Consider the following 16917-nt stretch of genomic DNA (forward strand, 5'->3'; position numbering starts at 1 on the left):
GTGATTTTTATGATCATATAACAAATCATCAAATCGACTCTTTCAATAAACCGAAACAAGTTGAAAATCTACAATACCAGTTTTGGCCAGTAGTCAACAATGGTTATCAGCAAATGACTAATAATAATCCTACAAATGAGGATCAAAATAGAACTATTGTCCCAGATCAATCATTAGATTCAGGCAGAGAAACTATGCATCTAAGAACTTTGTTCGATGCGACTGCGATTGACCAGAATCTTAGACCTATTCGAAGTTCAACTCCCTATCCTGCTGATAAAACCCCTAATCCTTCAACTAGTCAATCTAGTAGTTTTGGCCACCGCCGCCTACCTAGCCGTAGTATAAGTCCTAATACTAGTCTCGCAAATGACTTTGGCCGCCGCCACCAAAATATAACAACACAATATAATACTCCCCGTCCTCCTGATTTCCCTCATTTATCTGAATCATCAGAAAGCTTTACTGACGGAAAAAATATTCCTCATAGCTCTCAAGAAAGCTTCTATGAAAATACTCGATCCGCACCTGGATCACTTTCAGAATCTAAAAAACCTAAACGGACAAATCGTCCTACAAACTTTTATGGAACTACAATTCCATCTAGTCTAATTGGCAAATTTAAAAAGAAATAAAAACACTAAACCATTTATTTGGCCAGCATAATATTTTTTTAATTCTTTTTATTGGCCTTCTCATTTTTTCTTTTTCTACTTTATAAATATTTCGTTTCTAATAAAAGCACAAAACACCAAAAATAACATGTTAATAAATAAATTTAAAAATAACTTTTATAAATATGAGATTTAATATCTGAGTACGCTTTCATAAGTTTTAATGCCGCCATCTTTTCTAACGAGTTTTCCGCGGCCCTACTCAGGCTCCTCACTGCAAACTGCAGCGCTGAGTACGGCCACCACCAAGCTTGATAAATCTCCTCCAGCATAATCTCAAGCTCTATTTTTCGTCTAAACTCTGCCTCTGCCACTGGCTTTTTGAAGAATTCTTCTTGAAACTAAAACAAATTTATATAGTATTTCTATGTTGCCATGCCACTTGAATAAAAAAATTTTTTTTTATTACTTTTAAAATTGAGTGTATTGTAAAATAAACTTACATCCTCCCCAAAGAATAAGGACAAAAAGTCCATTGTCTCTTGGGAAACCACATGGTTTCCACTCCATGGGCTCCGAATTCCCTTCGTGAAGCACCTACTTTGTATCGAGCCCAGCTCAAACAGTTCGTCAGTATTCAGGACCGGATACTTGAATATGTAACTCCGGTCCATAAATATCATGAACTCCATGGGTGTCAGATTAGCACCCTTCTCGACTAAATCGTCGTATATTCCCACTCTTCTCTCAACTTCCTTGTCCTCCAGCAAGGCTTCGTGTTTAAAATCCAACTCATCCCGCAAGTTCAAAAACTTCTCGGGAAAGTCCACCAGATTGTCTTCAGGCTCGATATAACTCATTTTTCAAGAAAGCAAAAATTTTTAAAAATACTGAGATAACAGATGAAGTTGAAACGGAAAGCAAACAAATGATATTGCTTTTAGTCCTCTTTTATGAAGAGATGTTTTTTTTTCATTTTCCTCCTCCAATAAGGAAGGGGAATGCAGTTGTTAAAATTAACATCAGCATAAACGAATGATTATCATTCCACTGCTAGATCTCAACAAATCAAAACTAAGTGGAAAAACCACGACATTAAGCCAGATTGGAAAAAACCACAAAACGAATGGCGAATGAATTACGACTTAAAAAGAGTCACTTCCGAAAGACGCCGAATAACAACGGCCAATCAGAGCTTAGTTTTGCAAAAAAGCAAAAACAGCCTTTAAAAACTAACTGATATACAGTTGTTTTCATTCTTGCTCAATTCCACATCTTTCATTCAAATCCTCCTCTCTCTCTCTCTCCAAAATATAAAATCTGCTGAATTCCTCAACAAAAATTGAAATCTAACTCAGATTTCCCTTCACAAAAATCCACAAAATGACAAATCCAAATAGTGAAATAGAGGAAGGTGAACTAATGGACCAAGATCCTGTTCTAACCACTCTCGAGGAAATGCTTAAAGTAAGTACTTTTAAAAATTATTCTACTATCATTCACCACCAAAAAATAAATTTGCAAAAAATTTATTTGGTTGGTCTTTTAACTCTAATGATACTTTCGAATCAAACCTCAGCATTTGATCCGAAAGAACAATTATATGCAAATACTGCAAATAATCTTCGGGTTGCTCATTATGATTGTCAACTAATGACTTCTAACAAAATGTTCTCTCTAAATAAAGTAGCACCTTGCAAAGTCCAACCAGAAAATATTAAAGTAGCTCATGCTTATGTTACTCTATATCAGAGACATTATCGCACAAAAGTAAATGCGACAATGTGTCGAATCAAACACCAATCAATGCGTTGGTTCTGCGATTCTTTTGATTCGAGTGGTATCGACGCTCGACAAAATATGATCACTACTGATCTCCATTTATCTGCCGATCAATGTAAATCGGCCGCCGACAGAGGCTATCTTAACCTAGGCTATGCTAGTATTGGAAATATTCCTTTCAAATTTAATGTTAAAACAGTAACTAATGCCCATGCTGGCAAAGTTGACGGCAAAAATCATAACGAATGTGATGGCCGTTCTTGGATTAAATTGGACACTTTTGAAACTTACATGCAAAATGTAACTCTGACTGTTAACCTCAAAGATGGAACAGTCAATAATTGGCAAAACATTCCTTTGTCCTGTCCAGTGTCTACAAATGGATGTGAAACAACATCCTTAGACGCTTTTGCTTATACTTGGGAAGAACCCAACAATTGCATTTTCACTGTTTTAAACAGATTTCCGGCTAAAATGATTCAAAACGAAGAATCATACTACATAATTAAAGGCGATTCTAGCCCATCTATTCATTCTACCCATACAAGGGATTCTCAAAAATTTATGCTACAGGTGATGAATAAACCGCAATCTCTTTGTGGTCATCCCAGAATAGTGTATCCAACTTCATATGATTCACTTTTTATTGCATACACTGACGGTTTCAATATGGATACTGGAATCCAAGTTAAACCAACCCCAGAAACGGGAACTATTCATAATGCCGGCCAACCAAATTCTACTTTTCTCACATTAAGTGATGATTCGCCGCCACTCCAATTTTCAAGTCATCAAATTGACTACGAAGCTCATATAGGTACCAAATTGGACTATATTCTTTTTTATAGCTTCTACATGCTCAGAACGGCCGAGTTAGCCCTTCTGCAAAATCAATGTGAGCTAGAACGCTCCTCAATATTAAATACTTTAATGCTTTCGCTTGAAAGCCCACGTTTGGCTGGCTATATTCTAACCAAAAACCGCTCTATGTTCTTAGAGACCAATGGCAATGTTGCCTGGCTCTATCATTGTCCAAAATTTTATTCACCTTTGCAATTAATGGATGAATGCTATAATCGCATTCCCATTATGTATAAGGAAAATATTCAATTTGTCGATCCAATTACGCGACAAACTTTTCAGTCGGCAGATCTACAAGACTGCTCCGACAAACATTCGAATCTCTTTCAACTAGATGTTGATGATGATAAGTCCTGGATTGAATTAACCCCTCAAATTACAAGGGTTACAGAGGACCACATCTCTTTAAACCAAAAGAGATAATTCAAAAGATTAAGCATTCTCTAGCCTCTAGCCAAGGCGCTTCAATCTACACTTATGCTCAAATGCAAAAATTCTGGAATATGATTTCCGATAATTCAGAGATGAAAGGAATACTGCAAAAAGTATCCAGGTCCTTTCTAAATGCTAAAAAAATTTTCTTCAAAGACTCATACAGCCCGCTAGGCTCTTCCCAAACAATTTATTTGGACTATCTCATCTCTCCAAACTTTTGGAAAAACGAATACACCCGTATATTCGGGAAAGTACAATACTATTTAGAAAAATGCGGAATAGTCTTCGCCTCTTTTCTATTTGTGAAATTCATACTAGATTGCCTAGTATTCATAATAAAGGCTATGCATATTCACAAAATCACCGGCCGCTCACTACACTTTGGCAAAGTATTACTTGCCGCTTCATATAATATACTTTTCACTTCCATAGTGACCTCAATTTTCACTCAAGATGAGCAAACTGAAAAAATAGAACAAGAATGTGATCAGAAAATACAAGCCCCTCTTTTAGAGGAAATTGATAAAATAAACCAGGATCGCATGTATCCTCATATCCAATTAACAAGTTTTGAGAGAAGAACTCAAAACTTAAATCACCCAACAAACCCAGTCTAATAAAAAAATTCTACTGTTCTAGGATATACCAACTGATTCAACTATGGACGCATCACTTGATGACGACTTGAGAGATTTCGAAGATCTCCTCTCACTCCTGCCACCAACCGATCCACTGGACTCGCAGATTTCAGCACTCACTCAACAACCAACTGTTTCTACTACTACAACAACCACTGCAAAGCCGACCTCAACACGATCCTTCGTTGAGCCACTACTTCAAACCAGTACAGCTGTCCCAATAACTACAGCATCACAGCCACCACCCCTAAAAATTTCACCCCCTGATTTTAAAATACCCCTGGTTCCCTCGAATTCTAAAATTAAAAAACGGACCCAGATTGTAAAACCATATAAGATACTAACGGCAAATACGCCGGTATCAACTTCTCATTGTCCAATGACCATTAGGCGACAGCCCTTGCACCCCACTGAAATAAACACTAGATTACATATTCAGTTAGAAAGGGAACGATACATTAATTCTAAAAGCAATCCTGGCTTCGATATGGATCTCAATTATGCTTTGAATCCATTAATCAATCGTTTTAAATTAGAAGCTTATCATCCTATAAAAAAAATGTATTCCATAACTAATTCCCTTCTTGAATATCAAAAAATCTATGTCCCAGCAAAGTATCTGACAGCAAAATTACAAACCCCCCAGTTAGATGACTATACTGAGCAAATTCAGCGCAGTCATATCCATGAAACGCACCAAATCCGGGAGCTGAAAAAGCAAATCCACAATTTGAAAACAAAAAATCAACAACTTATAGCCCGGTTGGAAGGAAAATTGTAAGAAATTTATCCTTTTATTTAAGCATTTATTCTTTCGCTTTATATAGCTATGTAGTATAGCTATTAATTTCCTTTTAACAATTTTGACTTTTATAAAAAACAAAAAACACAAAAAATACCCCCTTTGTATGAACCAGTCCTCCCCTTATTACGCGTTTGGACAGACTTCACATACTTCAGGAAGAAAAGGAGACTTCGGAAAAAGAATATACAAGGAATAAAACTAACCTTCAAACTTTTGAGAAACAGATAATTTTGATGTATTTAATTTTATAGTTAAATCCCTTGGTTGTGTAAACTCTATTTTGATTTATAAATGTAACTGATGTGTTTATATTCATTCAAGCCTGACTCAAAGTATCAGTTGTTCAAAAACATCTGCTACCTGTAATAGCAACAAACTATTGAACCAACTTTATGAGATTGAAAGAAAAAGCTTCGATTGATCAACAATTACCCCACTATTCAAGTAAAAGTAATAAAAATGAAAGTTTCAGTTTTTTTCCCTCTCCAAATAGGAGGATGGATATGTTCTGATTTCAAATAGAAACAGAAACATGAATTATTTTATTGCGTTAACAAAATGTGACGCCGCCGCCACCACCAAAAGAAATATGTTTTTATTCCCTTGCAAAAGGAAGGGAAATGCTATTGGAATAATTCGTATAACGTTTTAAGCATTGAGAATTGAAACGACTATTCTCATTCAATACGAATATTAACGATTCCTCTCGTAAAATACGAGCATACGAAACCTTCTTCTCGTAAAATACGAATGTACGAATAAAGAATACGAAGTTAAAAGAAACTTCTCATTTGATACGAAAAGTGGCGTGATTTCCCAATCTGAGTATAAATAGAAGCTCAAAACTACGGGAATTCATTCCAACAATATCTCTTCTAACACCAACACCACTCTCTTCTACCACCCCAACCAATCTCTAAAAAATATCTCTAATCTCACCGTTAAAATAGATATTGAGTCAAAAGGCAACTTGCTGTAAATTCATACTAACTTCTTTTTTTAATAAAATATTTCTCAGCGAATTTTAGATTTACTTTCTAAGATAGAAAGTAGAAAGGACCCTTTATTCCTAGCAAGCGTTTTGTCCGACGTCTATAGTATTGCTAGCGTAATACTCTTCATCTGAAACGCCAATCTGGTGCAGCATTATTTTTTGGAATGTATATATAATGTATATTCATATATATCGAAAAAAGAAATTATGTATCGAAAAATATAATTTTGATTGTTCTTTGTTGGTTCAATATTTTTTCAAAGAATTTACAAACACAAAAGACTAGTTGGGAATCTACCCCTAAGGTAAAAAGTTTGGGAACTTTGGCAATTGTCCTAAATTGGCTAAATTGTTATTTTTCAAACCCTATATCTCAACCGAAAAATAGAGATATAGGTTTTGAAAAATAATCATGTGGCCAATTTGGGATAATTGTCAAAACCAGGCAAAAAAAGAACGCAGGCAAAAAATGTTTTTAGTTTTGAATCCAGGTCATCTCTGGTTGTCAGATAACTTAATAATCCCCTTAAAAAAAGCTATTTGGTATAAAAAATTGTCGGAAAAAAATCTGAGCACAAATATTCCGTCAGCTTCTTGTCGGAAAGTTGAAAACACCTGCAAAAAATTCGTAACAGGCGGCAACTCGTATAAAGGAAGAGACAAATAGTGAATTCGGGTCTTATGCACTATACGGCCCAAATTCATTATTTCTACATCTCTTGAACTGAAATTATTGTGGATAAATTTGATTGACTAAAAGCCAATCAAGTTCCATCTACATTTTCTGCCATTTCAATTGAAACTTCAAGCAGATTATTATTATTCGCCGAAATGATAAAGAAAATTGAATTTTGTTTTGTCGAGCCATTTGACTGAATTTTGCTTGTCTGGGCAAGGTTTCACAAGTGACTCAAAATAAGTTTGATAATTTAACTCAAAGTTCCACCTTTTCGGCAGTTTCGGCTAATATTTTTATCTGCTAGAAAAGTTGATCGGAATGCCTGATCGTATAATTTGAATTTGATTGCCTAAAATTATCCAATCAAATTTGATCGCATAATTTCCAGCTTACGATGTAGAAAAGTTGATTTTGGGCCGTTTAGTGCATAAGACCCGTGAATGCTTGCTCTGCTGCGCTTACATAGGGTTTCAATGATCAATGTTGTACCATTACGCCTGACGTTTGATATGCCAGTACGATCTGTCTCCTGTTACGAATGGTCGCCCCGGATTCTACTCCCTGGAATTCGTGCTGTTGTTTTTACCAAAAGCATTGACAAGCCAATTCGAATCAAATTTTACCTGATTGTTTAACAAGGGGACTAATTGGCGCGAGAAAAGTTTAATCGTTTAGATAAACAAACAACAGAAGGTTAATTTGAACAGTTTATCAATAAAAAAGTGTGACCAGTTATCGGTATAAGTAACAATTAATATCTGCTGCTATATGCAGATTGAAAGTAATTCACATCAATCGGATAAGATCGTTGAGCGATCACAGTCATTTAACAATGTTATTAAAAGACCGCGGTCCACATTAAACCTTCTCGGTCGATTCTTCAAGTCCTGCAAGATTCTTCAAAAGCATTCATGAAAAACTGTTTCTTTTAGTAGTTTTAAATTTAAAAAAATTCCAGGTCCATAATTGAAAAAGTTAGAAATGGTCAAGAATGGGGATTTTAAAAAAGTTCCATTTAGGTAATTACAAATAATAAAAGACACAAAACATCTAGTTTCAGTGGCGGATTGAGGACTTTCCCGAATGGGGGGGGGGGGGGGGCATTTTTAAAAAAATCGAAAATTTTGTCGACCTTTTTTAGGTCCGTCAAATTGATTTCCTGAGCGCTCCCAGAACACTCTCTAACCCCCCCCCCCCCCCCCCCCCCCCCCAAATAGGACATCCGCCTTGAACAAAAAAAAATGAAACATAAATGGATATTTGGTTGCCTAGATGAAGTGAAAAATTTGCAATTGAGACAATGGATAGATACTCAATAAGGGATGTTCATTAACATTGCAAAAAGACTGCTGCTCTTGTATCTCGGCAAAGCCCTGATTGTTCCGTCTGCCCCTTAAACGGTTTCAAATATCTGTTGGAGAAATAATCATAAGAAAAATAGTTAATTTTGGCCAATATTAAACATCAACTATTCAGTTTGGAGGAATGATTTTGCAGTGCAGGATAATTGTTTTCGTTCAACTGCCAATTTTCAAAAAAAATTGAATGTAGTCGATATGATATGTTTAGAGAGTCAATATGTTTAGGAAGTCGATATATTGGGGAGTATAAAAGATTTCCGGCACAAAAAAAATATTTCGATAGCCAAAAAGAAAACCCTGTCTTCGAAAACACGAAACAACTGCAAGTTTTATAATTGAATTTTTGTTCCGATTTTCGGAGAAATGCGAAAAAATTTAAGCTTGGGGTTTGTTTAGTAAAATTTTGGCAATCACACCAAATGTTTTTAACAAAAAATTTATCAGGATACACGCCATTGAAGATAGCGACTCCCTAAATTACAATATAAAATGATTATTGTTAAGATTTATTTTATGATAGTGAAACGGAACGCAATCTATTTCAGCGAGGCAAGTATCCAGCACTACAAATTTGCACTAAACTGAGTTAAATTAAGCTTAATTTTTTAAAATTTGGTAACAATCAATTTTTTTCACTTGATGTTTGACATTGTCCAAAAATTATGGTTGTTTTTAATAACTTTTAATCGAAACTTGTTGATACCCATTTTTTTGTAATTTGATACTACTCAACTTTCTACACTTTATGTATGACATTGTCCAAAAAGAATGGTTGTTTTTAATAACTTTTAATCGAAACTTAGAAGCTTTGCCCTGAAATACGAGCAGCCTTCTTTTCTTTTACTTTGCTTCATAAGCAATCAGTCAATTCTGATTAAATTTTGTTCAGCGATTGGCATCATTTTGAAGGCAACTCTAGAATCGATTTTAAAAAATGCGGCAAACTTCATGATTTAAGACAAAAGCACTTGACAAAAATTCAGGTTTTGAAACTTAAATTTACTCTAAAATCAGGGTCCGAAACAACTGCCCCTCCTCACCCGAGCAATTGAGTTATGATCCACTGATGAAGATGAAAAATTTTTCTATTTCGAAAAACAATTTTTTATTGCTTGAGAAAAATAATTGAGAACCAAATAACTTAAAACTTCCTGCTTTTACCTTCACGCTTAGTTGTAATATTCAGATTTTGTGTATTGTTTTCTGATTTTAGCCAATCAGAACTAAGCATTTTCAGAAAGTTTCCGAAACACCAAATAAAATTTCGGGTTGTATAACAGATAAGACTCAAAAATGATAAGGAGTTGTGTCTACTGAAGCATTGTCTATTGTGAATCAATTGTGAATCAATTTCCGCTGCTTACTCGTATTTTGCACTTTGAGATTATGTTCTGAAGCTTGATTTCAAAAACCCAATTTATTAATATTGCAACTTAGAGACGACTAAGTTTGCACATGAAAAGAATTGAAATGTTTTCTCAAATATGCTATTCATTTATTGATAACTTAATTATTTTACAAAAAAAAGTGATTAAATTGATCATTATTTTTTTCTGAAAAATGTTTGAGATGCCACAAATAATCCCTTAATTTCGAGTCCGATATATAAAAACCAATTTAGAAAAAAATGAGACATTTGTTTTAAAGATATTGATTCAGTAGTTTAAATCTACAAAAATATTACATCTTTAAAAGTTGAAACAAAAAAGACAAATGACTAAAAACTTTGCTATCTTTTTTGTTCCGTCTTTTGGAGAAATACGGATTATTTACTCTTGGGGTGGTTAACCTATGCTTTGAGTTTTTAATCTATGCTTTGCGTTTTTAATCTTAACTACCCAAAAACCATATCAGGATCAATTTATTACTGTTTTGCTTGGGCGTTTTTATTTGATTTTGAAAAAATTAAGAAATTTTCATTCTTGTAGTGGTTTTTTCAGTCGATTTTTGGTAATAGAAAGATTACGTTTTATCAAAAAATAATGGTTCCCGTTTATGATATTGACTCCGTAGCTTAAATCTATAAAGATATTACACTTTTGAAAGTTGAAACAAAAAACCAAATGACTGAAAATTTTGCTATCTTTTTTTGTTCCATCTTTTGGAAAAATACGGAAGATTTAAGCTTGGGGTGGGTGTTATTCGATCAAACTTTGGCAATCAATTTTTAAAATGTTATTGAAGTTATACCCTAAAGATAAAATGGACTGACTTAGTTAAATTATAAAATTATCAAAAACATTCAATTGTTTTTGGAAAAGTTGTGGGGGTTTGAAAATTGCCAAATTGGTCAGGCTCTAATATGCGCTCTGTGAACAATTGATTTCTGATGTTGAAATTGTAACGCAATTGGCTGTTCACGTGATAATTCACATGCCAAACCTACATTCAATAGAGTGAAAATGCTTTGCTGCATAGTTTACAGGTTTTGATATTACTCAATTGTATCAAAATGTCGCTGAGACGAGCATGGTTTTATATGTTATGTAATAGTATAATTAGTAGTAGTATGGACTTTACGACAGTTGTCCAAGAATTTTCACCCCTCATGTTTCACCTGGCTTAAAAATGAATTTTTTTTTTTCAGGGTGCTGCAGGTTCCACAATGAGTTAAACTCGTTGAATTTTTCTCGGAAGAACGTTTAATACTGCTTTGTGATTGTATTTTTTTCGATAACCCTATTTGTTTTTATACCAGTCTGTACTATGTTCATTTGTTTGGATGCTCGAATCCAAAAGTTTTCATCGCATTTTCTTAAGCGGGTTCGGGACAATACACAGTACAAGACATCGTGCAGTTCCATGTACATATATAGCGGCAGGTTTTTCGTACGGAGCAGCCGTTGCATTACCCATGAAGTCGCTTTTTCTGAACTTTTTCCATCTTTTTGAAATCGGTTATTGAGGGTACCATACCGTTGACGCATATGTTAGTACAGGGACAACATATCCTGTGTAAGATTTGAGTTTTGTTTCCATGGTTACTTTTTCAGATGTGTATCTCATCAAGAAGTAGTCAGATCTCCAACCCTTGCGAGTTTGCCTGCTGCAGTTTTTGCTCCATGATAGCTTGCAGGACATCATGACACCCAAGTTCTTTTCAACACTTACACATTTATCTGACTGTTGTTATCGTCGGCCTCCGTCATTTGCTTTTTGCGAAGGAAATTTGTTTTGCTCAAATTCATTAGCATTTTATTTTAGTGCTCCAAGTTCCGATGTCTGAGTGTATTCGCTCTGCGTTATTACAGGTGAAATTGTAACGATTTGAAAATTGTCCGCATATCCATAAGCTTCTCCTATGCCTATGGTATCTAGCAGATCGTTTACGTACACAAGAAAAAGAAAAATTGTATCAGGAGATGTAGCAGTTTCCCACCTACAATAAAATTTTCTTTTTTCGACTAGTTTTAGGTGGCAGACTTTGTCAAAGGCCTTACACAAGTCTATAGATATTGCAATCATTTGAGTAGTTTCCTTATTGTCCAGTTGTCTGTAGACGTGGTCAAGGAATAGAAGCAGCTCCAGGACAGCAGACTTCTTTTGCATGAACATATTTTCAGATCGATGAGGGTATGGTTCTATACGAGGGTACAGTTTGTGGAACAAGGTTCTCTCAAACACTTTAGTGACGTTTGGCAACAAGCTTACAGTGAGATGTCGGCTTTGCCGTGTTCTTTGTAGACTGATGTGATTTTGCTGGCTTTCCAGACTAAAGGGCCGTTGCTTAGAATGGTCCGTTGCTTAGAGAGGGTTTGAAATACAAGGTCCAAGGACTTTGCTATTTGAGATAAGTTTTTGAGAAAAATGAATCATTTAAGATGGCCAGTGAGTTTTTTCAGGTTTTTAGATAAATTGGTTTTTGAAGTGCATAAGAAATAAATTCTTTAACGATAAAAAAATTGTTTTTAAACATTCTAAAACTACCTTTACTTTCAAAACGGGCAGATGTTTGTAGGCATAAATTTTGTATAATAATAACTAGTGAGAGTTTCAATTTTTTGGTTTTTTAGGTTTCTTTTTCAATTTTTTGTCTTGAGTTCCTTATTTTGGCAGTTTGGCATGAAGTCACATTGGCTTCTTTTTTGGGTGTCTTCTTCATTTTGCTTGAATTTTTGTGGTATAGTTTGAGCCAGATTGTTTTGACATTTGTGTTACAGATTAATCGAATGACATCACTTTTCAGTTATCCCAAATTGCACAAAATGCCAACGTCAAACTCTCGCGACCCTTACAAAAAATGATCGCAATTTTGGTTTAATTATGCGCTTAGCAGATCGGTATTTTTTTCAAGTGCCACAAAAAGCTCTCGAAAACTTTAATTGCAAAGGTGGAATATTTTTGAGCAACCATCACTCAATATTCGAATCGAAAGATTGATATTCATCATTCGGACCAAGTTAGTATCCTCCCAATCTATTTACTGGAGAGGTTGTTCACTTGGTTCTGATATGGATTTATCTGAAAATCAAAGCTGAGTATTCTACGCGAAGCACTTAACAAGTTAAATCTATGTTAAACGTTAGTTTGAAGGATCTTAGTTCGTGATATCAGCCTTTAAATGGTATATTTATTCTAGAAGTATCTTGTGACATAACAAATCTTTCGCAGCTGTTTATTGAAACTGCGTAATAACAAAACTAGTTGTTTTTGTTCCGACTTTCAAATAAAACGGAATATTTGTGGTTGAAGTAATTTTCTTTTCAGTCAGCTTTTGGCGATCCAAATAGTAGTTTTAACAAAACCTTCATACCCCCTTGAAGATATCGACTCCCTAAAAACAAGTGCACAAAGAAATATTACCTCCACTCATTTTTTGCGAAGCTCGGAGTTTGAAAATTGTCAGTTCGGCCATCCTTCGGACTGATTTATGCGCTTCATAAAGCGAAAATCAAAATCGTTCAAAATTGTTTCAAACCAAACTGTTTCGACTAAAGCCGTTTTTTTGTACGACTTAGTTTTTCATACTTGATCTTTGATATTGTACAAAACTTAGCGTGTTTCAATATTATTCCCAAACACTATTCGATATGAGTTAAGAGGCAGTCAGAACAATCACAGCATTGCCCTTATATACGATCAATCTTGATATTGGTTCTTTTTTTATTTTAAATTCTGAAGGCAGGTTGTAAGAAATGAACTCGGGATGGTTTTTTTTGTCAGAAACAGTTCGAGTTTTCTGTAGCTTTTTTTATGGGAAATTTTTTCTCTTTTGAAACAACGTACCTCAGAGAATTCAATTTTCAATTATATTCACCATGTGACGGTTTCTAGTAAGGATATGGCGGTTTTAAAACTTTCTTTGTAATTTTGAAATTTACAAACACTTCGAACTTTTATGGGATTTTTTCTATCTTTTGGAAAAAACATACCTCGAGAGCTCAATTTCAAAATATATTCACCATGTGATAGCTTCTTGTAAGGATGTGGCAGTTTGAAAATTGCAAGTTTGGCTAATTTGAAACAATTAACGTGAGATACTTTTTCTCCTAATAACGCATGAGTGGCAATGTAATCGGCTAAGACAAATGCTATAATTCAGTTTGAGACAATCTATTCGGAACTAGTCATATGTTGCTAGACGTTTATTAGACGTTGTGGTTTACATTTTGTGCGAGTAAATTTTTTTATCCTTTTTTTCTAATTTTCGCAGTTTTCAAGTTTCTTTTAAAAAAGACTTATTCTTTGGACCTTGGAACTTCAACTTCTGTGAGTCTAAATTGAAGGAGCTTAGAGGTCAAAAAGTCTTAATACAATTATTGTACTCACAGTTGTTATCCTTCTACTAATGTAACAGTAGAAAAAGTAATTGAAGAGTGTTGCAAGTTATAAATGAAATTTCAGTTAGGTTAACGAGATGAATATCCGGGCGTAACGTAAGAATTGATGTTTCAAAGGGAAAGACGTGTTTTCCTCTATAAGTAGCAAAATGGCGCTCTTTAAAAAAGCAGTTTTTTACGAGGCTGATAAACAACTAAATTCTTTGGACCATATCGAAAATAAAGGCAAAACACGTGGAAAATCAGAAACCTCAAAATACATATCCATCAATGCAATAGATTGCAAGGACAAGGAAATCAATTTCAAAACCTCTAGTTTGCATTTTTTAACGGCATAGTGAGAGAAATTTTAACGAAATCAAATAACATGAAGATCTTGAAAAATAAATTTTAAAACTTTTCGTAATGGAAAAGGACTTAAGCTAAAAAATCACAATTTAACAGACTATATCATATGTAAACTTTTACTGTTTGCTGGTGCATAACTTTTTGATTATGATTTTTTCAAGAAAAATGTTTTTAATGTAGGGTTTAATCTTATATATATGAATTGAGAAAAAAAATACTTAAGGAATTCCAGAAGCAACGATAGACTGGTTGACTTCTAAAAACAGACGCTTGTATTCATAAATACATTTAATGTTTATTGGAATGCGGAAAAACTGGCGTTTGTTTATAACAAAAAAGCCAGAAAAAAAGCGAAACGTTCTTTCTTTTGAATTTACAAAATTGAGTGGAAAAAAGCTAGAAATGAGCTTAAGACAAAAACCAATAGACGTTGTTACAACACATTTAACTAAACGTTATGGTTGCAAAAACATTTTAACAGAGCTGCAACAAGCGTTTTTTTTCAGTCCAGGATATATGGCAATTTTTACTCTTCTCTGTTATTTTTTATCCAATTTTCCTTGTTTTTTTTTGTCCACTGTTTTATAGTTAGATCACTCATGTTTGTTTTTACGGTAATATCTATAGGAGGTAGCATTTGCGGCAGGTTTGGCGACGATAGTAGCGTCATACTCACAGTTAACAGAGAATTTTGACCGGTGTCCAAATCCAAATAATGTTTATATTTCGACTGGACTACAATATTTGAACCTGCCACCAACATTTTAGTTTTTTTTCAACCTCAATTTTTTCCTGCAAAGGCACAATTGCAATATCGTTAAACGGTGCAAAAAATGCTTTCATTTTTAAAAGAAACTCTTGAGCTTTCTTCAGGTAATTTTAATGTTCCGACCATTTCACGAAGTGGAAAGTATCTATGACGTAAGAGGTATCTCAAATTTGCCGGTTTTCTCATAATTCAATCGCTTTCTATTTATTTTGGTCAAATATACGTATTTTAGAGTAGATAAAGCAACCCGACTGGTCATATCAGGGCAAAGCCTTGTATGTCGCGACTGCCATTTAAATGGTCTCGAAAAGTTTTTCGTAATTTTAAGTATTGGCAAAACTATTACTTTTAGGCCGACCATATAAAAGTTTTCGTGTTTCAAATTGAGTCGTGTGCGAAGTTAATAAAACCAATTGCCTGCTACAATTCAACTTGGATCAGTTTTGTAGCCGGGGATAATTTTCCACGCGTGTACATTATCAACCGATTTGTTGTGTGCTCTATAGTAGTGTGCACACCCAACTGGGTCTCGGCAGATCAAAATATCGATCCACTAGAGTTTTGTAAAATTGGTCTCAATAAAAATTTCACGCCAAGCTTTTATATTCCTCAATTTATTCAAAAGTTTGAACTTTACTAAGCGTACATTGCTGGTACATCTAGTCTAAGTTATAAGTCACACCTAAAACCGTCAAATTTAATGACAAAATTTATAGTGAAAAAAAACTAGAAAAGAGTATGAATTTTTATCATGAATAGTTCAACATAAAAGATTTAATAATTCAATGATCAACTGTCTGTAGTACCAATAAGGATGGGTTCAACGCCTAGTTTTTACTTCAATAGCTAACACTTCTTTTGACTGTAGTCCGCGTTTAGATTGCTGATTGATTTGTTTTACTTATTGTCTTTCCGAGTATTGGGTCATCAGTTCTTCCAGATCCGTGTTGCTGCTTTTATTTTTTTCCGAATATCTAAGATCTTATCTTGATAAAACTATAAAACTAAAAAGACTCAAAAGGAAGAAATAATACTATTCGGAAAATTTTAACTCGAATGAGCGATTTGATCCGATTGTTATTCGCTTTTTTTGATTTTGTTAGTAACAATCGTCATGGAATCCAGGTTGCAATTATGTTGAGAAATGATAAATTAGATTTTGCTTGAACTGTTCTCGTTTTTCAAACTTGCAGTGAAAGGTTGCTACCTTCTTCTTGTTCTGATTGGGTATTTGTGTAGTTTGACTGAGAGTTTCCATTTCATAACCAGTTCAAACTCTGTTTTCAAACGTCATTACACAGTTCTAATATTTTGTAGTGACGTTTGACAACAGACGTTTGACAATCTCTTCGGTACAATTTACTAAAGAACTATTTTGGTTAAAAAAACTGTTCACACAGAACCGCCAGTAATTGTAATATATCAGGTGATTTAAATGTTTTTTTGTTTGGTAAACAAAAGAAATTTTTTCGTTTTAAAAAACTTTCTTTTCAGAAAACTTTATGTCATCGGTCACTATTTGGGCCCTAAGAAGAACCAATTGTGATAATTAACTTCGCAGAAAAAATTTGTTACAACGTTACATTGGCTAATTCTTTCATCAATTGTTTCCTTCTATGAACTCTCGTTGTTGTACAAAGGGTTTTCTTACATTCCTTTTAGAGCAATAATGAATGTTCAGTAATGAAACCGCCTCAAAGTGAAATGATTATGGACTCGTAAAACCATTTTATTTCAAGCTCCTGGCCTACTGCAATTCCTTTTGCAATTGTTTTGAATTCGAAAATTTTTTTCCATCTGAGCTTTGGATTCTAATCCTTTTTATCTTTATTTGATTTCGAAGATAGTCCA

This window comes from Symsagittifera roscoffensis, chromosome 9 (genome assembly GCF_963678635.1).
Source record: "Symsagittifera roscoffensis chromosome 9, txSymRosc1.1, whole genome shotgun sequence".
NCBI classification, from domain to species: domain Eukaryota; kingdom Metazoa; phylum Xenacoelomorpha; order Acoela; family Convolutidae; genus Symsagittifera; species Symsagittifera roscoffensis.